The following is a 9,186-nucleotide window of genomic DNA, read 5'->3' as shown; positions in this document are numbered from 1 at the left end:
AAAATAAAGTGGGAGCTTCTGGTACAGCCATACCAGCACAAATGGAGATGAGCACCACCCCCCAGATTCAGACACGACTGGACTTAATGTCAGAGGAAACCTTTACCTTTACTTTACATAAGAAGTAGTTGTTATATTCCAAAGACTTTGTTTTTGCGGCTGCTGCAAACTATGCCGTATTGATTAAGGCTCAAGGAGATATTTACCAAAAAACTGTTGCAAAACGTGCTGCAGGATGTCATTCCCTGAAAAAAACAAAAACGTTTGCACAGTTTAATAAAACTTTTCCACGTTTTTAGGATAGACCCAATGAGGAAATGACATTTATAACCCAGGAACAAAAATTATTTCCCATTGTGCTATCAAAATACAATGCAATATTTGAAAAAGTAAATGTTAACATATTAAAATGAAATCATCTCATTGAAAGCAAACACAAAATGACACTGCTCAATAGACCATTGTGTCAAATCACAAAACTAAGTAGAAAGCAAAAACAAAACCAGAAGTGTGGAACAAAAAGGGAGTACAGCATATGTTTCACTGGAACCAGATCATGGACTCTCTAAGTGATGTTAGACTACAATTTCCAAAAGTCTTCATCATGGGTGAAGCTTCTGGAAGTGGAAGTCCAACAACAAATAGTGATCCAGGTTTGGCTTAAATCAAAGAGCATTCTGAACTCTACCAACTATGGAATTGAACCAAACTTGGCACACACAACTCCCATGACAAACAGAAAATACTGGGTTGGGTGGACATTGACCTTGAGTTTTGGAGTTGTAGTTCACCTACATCCAGAGAGCACAGTGGACTTAAACAATAATGGATCTGGGTCAAACTTGTCATGGATACTCAATATGCCCAAATGTGAACACTGGTGGAATTGGGGTAAATACTAGACCTTGACATCTGGGAGTTGTAGTTGCTGGGATGTATCGTTAACCTACAATCAAAGAGCATTCTGAACTCCATCAACAATGGGATTGAACCATGCTTGGAACACAAAACTCCCATGACCAACAGAAAATACTGGAAGGGTTTGGTGGGCATGGACCTTGAGTTTTGGAGTTGTAGTTCACCTACATCCAGAGAGCACAGTGGACTCAAACAATGAAGGTTCTGGATCAAACTTGGCACGGACACTCAATATGCCCAAATGTGAATACTGGTGGAGTTTGGGGAAACAGACCTTTACATTTGAAAGTTGTAGTTGCTGGGATGTATAGTTCACCTACAATCAAAGAGCATTCTGAACCCCACCAACGATAGAATGGGGCCAAATTTTCTACACAGAACCCCCATGACCAATAGAAAATACTGTGTTGTCTGATGGTATTTGGTGACCCTTTTGACACCCTGTCACGACCTCCCCAGGGGTTCCGACCTCTAGGTTGAGAAACGCTGCTCTAAGTGATGTCAGACTACAATTCCCAGAAGTCTTCATCATGGCTGAAGCTCCTGGGAGTGGAAGTCCAACAACAAATAGGGATCCAGGTTCGGCTTAAATACGTACAATCCAGAGATTGGGGGGATATTGCTCCCTGGTTCTTCTCATCTTCCCAGTTCACATTTGTCTCCAAAAGAGATCAGCAACCATAATCTTCCTTCTGTTTTCATGCACCTTTGTCTTCCAGTGGTGTTCTTATTGGCACTCCTTATTCTTTTCTTTTTATTCTAACTGTCGCAGTGACTGTGTTCGAGCTACCATTTGATAGTCACCTTTGAAACATCCAATGCAGCAACTCATTGATTGCATTGATTTTGGTGAAATTAAAGTAAGTCCAGTTTTATTGAGCCATTGTGGAGGACTGTATTGGACCCATTTATCATCTCTTTGATTCCAGGATCAGGGTTGCTGTTCTTTCTTAATGCCTAATTTGCTTTTGTTCCCCTATTTAAGATGCCACTTGTAAGGTCCTTGCATTGTGTGGGGAACTTTGCAATCACATCTCCTCATTCAATCAAGCCTGGGCATGCTGCTACCATCCTTGTTTACGTGCTGCTGATTGGTCTCCAGAGCTTGGCTCAGTCTCTGTTTTCTCCAGAATCAGAACTCAGAAAAGTCCCCAGTTTTGGATAACAACCTCCAAAATCCCTCATTCACCATTGCTTGTGTTGTTCTTCATAAATGTTCTCATGCTCTACTATTGCTTCCATATGCTAAGATCACATTTGCAAAGCTCTGGGGGTATTCTTGGAAGTTCTCAAGATGACAAACAAGTTGGGAAAATCATTTTGGGGTTGGGTTGCATTGACCCTCCAAGCTCCTATTGATCCCCTCACTCATGGATCCTGAAATTTTCTAGCTGTAATGGGCATTTTCCCCTTGTTTTTGGACGATGGAACATTTTAGGTGGAGGACACATCCTTTTGACAATAGAACACAATGCAGGAAGCCATTTTCTATTCATTTTTTGAAGAAACAACTCCTTCCCCAAATACCACTCCTTCTCTATCTGCCTACAGACACGAAATAAGTTACTGATCAGAATGTAAAAGTGTGAGGTTAATTTTCTTTGGGAAGGGGAGTGATTTCAAAAGATGGACCTACCAATAATAATAATAATAATAATAATAATAATAATAATAACAACAACAACCAGTAAAAGTGGTCCCAGTGGTGATAGGCACACTAGGTGCTCAGATGATTCATTGGAACTTGTGCCACAAATCCCATCTGCCTGCAACAAAGAACTGGTGGAATCACAAGCCAGAAAAGGTTATGGAAAATGAACACGTCAAGCTATTCTGGAACTTCTGAATTCAGACAGACAGAGTTTTGGAGCATAATACTCCTAACCTCACAATCATGTTAAAAAACAGAGTGTGGATTATCGATGTTGACAGCAGGATTGAAGAGAAACAACTGTAAAAGCTGACATGATATGTGGATTTAAAGATCGAACTGCAAAGACTCTGGCACAAGCCAGTCAAGGGTGTCCCAGTGGTGACCAGCATACTGGGTGCAGTGCCTAAAGACCTTGGCCTGCACTTAAACACAATTGGCGCTGACAAGATTACAATCTGCCAGCTGCAAAAGGCCACCTTACTGGGATCTGCACGCTTTATTCACCGATGCATCACACAGTCCTAGACATTTGGGAAGGGTCCAGCATGTGATCCAATACAACAGCCAGCAGAGTGTCTGCTGTGGACTCATCTTGTTGTGTTTCAAATAATAATAATAATAATAATAATAATAATAATAATAATAATAATATAACAACAACAATAATAATAGTTCTTTCAGTACACTGACATTTGTCCACTTCTCTTCCCAAGAGATTTGCAGGATTTTCTGGAGGCAGCGCTGATGGAATCATTCCAGGAGTTGCATGTGACGTCTGTAGACAGTCCACGTTTCGCAGGCATATAGCAGGGTTGGAAGTGGAATAGCTTTATAAGCAAGCACCTTAGTATCCCTACAGATGTTTTGGTCCTCAAACACTCTCTGCTTCATTCGAAAAGAGCTGCACTCGCAAAGCTCGCATTGTGGACATACGTAATGAAAGAGTATTGTTCTTCAGTTTGAGTAGGTTTCCAAATAAGTATGATAAAATGAATCTTTCCAACCTATCAAATGTTGCCAGACAGGTTAAAAAAAATCTTACTCCTCCCCAATTAACAATAAACAAACTTGAAGTCAAAGTTGTGTTTTGAGAGATATTGGCTGATTATTATTTTTTTCCCAATCAAAATAATACATGGGAATTCTGTGGTCAACGTACTGAATCCAAAAATACATACAGAAGGATGTGAACACTGGATACGTATAGAATAAATTGCTAATTTGTGTGTGTTCCATTAAGTTTTGGGTGTCAGATGTGGTCTAGGCTTCAGCTTGCCGTTTCATGCATTCTAATCTGAACAACAGCATTATCCCCACCATAAATTTAACTTTGAGCATTGGAATGCCTGTTCCCAATGTGAGCACCCGAGAATGGTGAGGATTTTGCCAGAAGGAACGAGGAATGTTAGTTTACAAAGATAACTTGGCCATTAAAGCCAACAGCCCCTTTAAAAGCAAACATCCTATTAAAATATAGGGATAGTTTATAATGTAAATAAAGTTGCGGATATGGCTTACTTAAAGATAAAAGATTTTAGGGCCACATGATGATGAGATAAAAAATATATTTAATTGCACTCTGTGCCTCTCCAGCCTCCTTCTCCTCCTGAAAGGTTACTAACCGGTGCTTCTTGCAGGGAGCAGTCAACCCTCCTGTTTGAGCTCCACTGGCTGCCATTCATTTTCTGGTCCCAATTCAAGGTGCAGGTTCTTACCTACAAAGCCCTGAATGGTTTGGGACCTGCCTACCTGCGTGAAAGCATTTCTGTGTACGAACCCACACGATCTTTGCGATCATCTGGAGAGGCCCTGCTCACGCTCCCACCTCCTTCGCAGGCACGATTGGTGGGGACGAGGGAGAGGGTCTTCTCAGTGGTGGCCCCCCGACTCTGGAATTCACTCCCCAAGGACATCAGGCATGCCCCAACTCTGGCAGTCTTTAGGAGGAGCTTGAAAATGTGGTTGTTCCAGTGTGCCTTCCCAGACGAAGGAAAACTCTTAGCAATTATATCCTCAAATGCACTTTAATATTGATTTAGGATTGTCTGCACGCCCTCATCTTTCTCTGAAAACCCTATCCTAGTTCACCTCCTTGCTCATGTCCAGGACTTTTAAATTTTAATTATTACATTTGGCCTGGCCATAGGTTTTAAATGCTGTATGTTACTATTGTTAATTTTTTTAAATTGTTTTATTGGTTTTTCCCACTCCCACCCTCCCCTCCTTGTGTTGTTGTTCATTCGTTCAGTCGTCTCCGACTCTTTGTGACCTCATGGACCAGCCCACGCCAGAGCTCCCTGTCGGCCGTCACCACCCCCAGCTCCCTCAAGGTCAGTCCAGTCACTTCAAGGATGCCATCCATCCATCTTGCCCTTGGTCGGCCCCTCTTCCTTTTGCCTTCCACTTTCCCCAGCATCATTGTCTTCTCCAGGCTTTGCTGTCTCTTCATGATGTGGCCAAAGGACTTCAACTTTGTCTCTCGTCTCCTTCCCTCCAATGAGCAGTCGGGTTTTATTTCCTGAAGTATGGACTGGTTGGATCTTCTGGTGGTCCAAGGCACTCTCAGCACTTTCCTCCAACACCACAGTTCAAAAGCATCGATCTTCCTTCGCTCAGCCTTCCCGAAGGTCCAGCTCTCACCTCCGTAGGTGACTACAGGGAAGACCATGGCTTGGACTAGGCAATGGATCTTGGTTGCCAGTCTGATGTCTCTCCTCTTGACTATTTTATCGAGACTGGACATTGCTCTCCTCCCAAGAAGGAAGCGTCTTCTGATTTCCTGGCCACAGTCTGCATCTGCAGTCATCTTTGCACCTAGAAATACAAAGTCTGTCACGGCCTCCACGTTTTCTCCCTCTATTGTCCATGCCATTTATACATCAAACTACAGAAGTTGCATTTGAAATATCAGTCTCAGTCTTAATTTTTCTACTCCACATCTTAACACGTTCTCTAAATAATTCCTAACTGGTTCCCACATCCTCTTCGTTATTGTAACCTTTTCAATTTTATCTATATTATTCCATTTGCAATTTGTTATTTCCACATTTAACATATTCACTATATAGTTATACCAATTAATCAGCGTCCATTTTGTTTTGTCTTTCCAACCCCTCAATAAAACAATTTCATAGAATCATAGAATCATAGAGTTGGAAGAGACCTCCTGGGTCATCATCCAGTCCAACCCCATTCTGACAAGAAGCAGGAATATTGCATTCAAATCACCCCTGACAGATGACCATCCAACCCCTGTTTAAAAGGTTCCAAAGAAGGAGCCTCCACCACTCTCCGGGGCAGAGAGTTCCACTGCTGAACGGCTCTCACAGTCAGGAAGTTCTTCCTCGTGTTCAGATGGAATCTCCTCTCTTGTAGTTTGAAGCCATTGTCCCATTGCGTCCTAGTCTCCAGGGAAGCGGAAAACAAGCTTGCTTCCTCCTCCCTGTGGCTTCCTCTCACATATTTATACATGGCTATCATATCTCCTCTCATCCTTCTCTTCTTCAGGCTAAACATGCCCAGCTCCTTAAGCCGCTCCTCATAGGCCTTGTTCTCCAGACCCTTGATCATTTTAGTCACCCTCCTGTGGACACATTCCAGCTTGTCGATATCTCTCTTGAATTGTGGTGCCCAGAATTGGACACAATATTCCAGATGTGTTCTAACCAAAGCGGAATAGAGGGGTAGCATTACTTCCCTAGATCTAGGCACTATGATCCTCTTGATGCAGGCCATAATCCCATTGGCTTTTTTTGCCACCACATCACATTCCTGGCTCATGTTTAACTTGTTGTCCACGAGGACTCCAAGATCTTTTTCACATGTACTGCTCTCGAGCCAGGCCTCATCGTCCCCCATTCTGTATCTTTGCATTTCATTTTTCCTGCCTAAGTGGAGTCTCTTGCATTTGTCACTGTTGAACTTCATTTTGTTAGTTTTGGCCCATCATCTCTCTAATCTGTCAAGATCGTTTTGAATTCTGCTCCTGTCCTCTGGACTATTGGCTATCCCTCCCAATTTGGTGTCGTCTGCAAACTTGATGATCGTGCCTTCTAGCCCTTCATCTAAGTCATTAATAAAGATTTTGAACAGGACCGGGCCCAGGACGGAACCCTGTGTTGCTCCACTTGTCACTTCTTTCCAGGATGAAGAGGAAGCATTGGTGAGCATTGTTATTATTATTATTATTATTATTATTATTATTATTATTATTATTAAAGTCAACTTCAAAGAAGGCACGCAGAGGAAGACTTTAAAATCTATTTTACTTCTCCAGCTGCATAATTGTGATTTGGCTTTTATTTTCCAATCCGAATCAGATTTCTGCAGGGGGAGAAATGTGCCTAAACTCATAAATAGCCAAATTTATCTTGCCTGCGACTCTCTACAGTGGGAATGGGAAGAAGACATTACCTTCAAGATCCTTCTCCGGAGCTGACTGACAGACGCAATAATTCCTTCTATTAGTCAGATCCTTTGTCCTTATTTCTGCGTGGAGAACTACTGCTTTAGCGAGGTAGACTTCCACAGTGATGCATATTTTAAGGGTTATTTGGCAACACAAGTAAAGCTAAAAGTAGCCTCTTAATCTAATTAATTGACATTTCTGAATCGTGCTTTCACAACAACACATGGTTTCATGTTCTGGGTTTTAGCACTTGTCAAGTTTTTTCAGAGAATGTTTTGGTCAGGATGACAAGATAATTCATGACTGAGGCTCCGAGCGAGAAGAAGTGTTTAAGGCTATAATGATTTATTATCATCACAGAATAACAAAATTTACAAAGCACTTGATCAGAATTTTTTGGAATAAGTTTTGCCAGCAAAGAGTCAAGGAAATGGGGGGGGGGGGGGGGGGGAGAGAGACCGAGCGAGGGAAAGCCAGGGAGGTCTTTATACAAATTTCTGTAATTTATTATGCAGGAGATTGATGGCTCGTCTTTCAAGATTGCAGGGAGATTCACAAGGAGGCTTCCAGATTAAAATATCATGAAATATAAAACACCATAAAATACACTAAAACAATAAAACAGCAGACAGCGGCATAAAACTAAAATCAAACAGCAATAAAACCACATAACAGTCCATTTCCACAGCAGCTGTAACTAAACTCATCAGTGCCTTTCATTTAAATTGTGGACAAAACACACAGGGAAGCATACATTGCAAGCCGATCCCAATACTTACCACAGCTGGTCCCAGGCAAATAATGCCCGCAATGGTTTTGCACACATCAGGTGCCAATGCAGAAAAGGTGTCGCACCCAATGGTGGCATGCCTCCGACATTCATAACAAGACCTACAAGCCACTCTAAACACCTTCGCAGAAGCATACGAGAAGCTCGGCCTGTCATTGAACATTGAGAAAACCAAAGTGCTCTTCCAGCAGTCACTGGCCAATCCCTCTCCAATGCCAGAAATACAGCTTAATGGTGTAAAATTAGAAAATGTGGACCATTTCTGCTCCCTTGGCAGCCACCTCTCCACAAAAGTCAACATTGACACTGAAATTCAACACCGCCTGAGCTCTGGAGGTGCAGCATTTTTTCTGAATGAAGCAGAGAGTGTTTGAGGACCAGGACATCCGTAGGGAGGCCAAGGTGCTTGTTTATAAAGCTATTGTCCTCCCAACCCTGCTATACGCCTGCGAGATGTGGACTGTCTACAGACGTCACATGCAACTCCTGGAACGATTCCATCAGCTCTGCCTCTGAAAAATCCTGCAAATCTCTTGGGAAGACAAGCGGACAAATGTCAGCGTGCTGAAAGAAGCAAAGACCACCAGCATTGAAGCAATGCTCCTCCACCATCAACTCTTAGATCTACAGAGACACTTGCTGGAACACCTCAGCAAGCGAGAGTTCAAAAGTGGCAGGCTCAAACCCAGCACCTCAATCCGTGGGTGATACTAAATGAGAGACTCCCCCCTGGGCACACAGAAGACTGGGCGACTTGGAAGGCGCTGAACAGACTGCGCTCTGGCACCACGAGATGCAGAGCCAACCTCAAGAAATGGGGCCACAAAGTGGAATCCTCGACATGCGAGTGCGGAGAAGAGCAAACCACTGACCACCTGCTGCAATGCACCCTGAGCCCTGCCACATGATGCACAAGGGAGGACCTTCTTGCAGCAACACCAGAGGCACTCCAAGGGGCCAGAGACTGGTCAAAGGACATTTAATCAGCTACCAAATTTGCAAATTTGTTTGTTTTGTTCTGTTAGAAATGTAATACAATGTTCTTACCACACCGAACTGATGTACAGAAAATACTGTAAGTGTTGGGTAGGCATTGACCTTGAGTTTTAGAGTTGTAGTTCTCCTTCATCCAGATTCAAACAATGATGGATCTGAACCAAACTTGGCACGGATACTCAATATGCCCAATGTGAATCCTAGTGGAGTTTGGGGAAAATAGACCTTGACATTTGGGAGTTGCAATTGCTGGGATTTATAGTTCACTTATAATCGAAGAGCATTCTGAACCCCACCAACAATAGAATTGGGTCAAACTTCCCACACAGAACCCCCATCAGCAACAGAAAATACTGTGTATTGTCAAAAGCTTTCATGGCCGGAATCACTGGGTTGTTGTAGGTTTTTCTGGGCTATGTG

The sequence above is a fragment of the Anolis sagrei genome, chromosome 8 (genome assembly GCF_037176765.1).
Source record: "Anolis sagrei isolate rAnoSag1 chromosome 8, rAnoSag1.mat, whole genome shotgun sequence".
Taxonomy (NCBI): domain Eukaryota; kingdom Metazoa; phylum Chordata; class Lepidosauria; order Squamata; family Dactyloidae; genus Anolis; species Anolis sagrei.
This window is presented reverse-complemented; position numbering follows the sequence as displayed.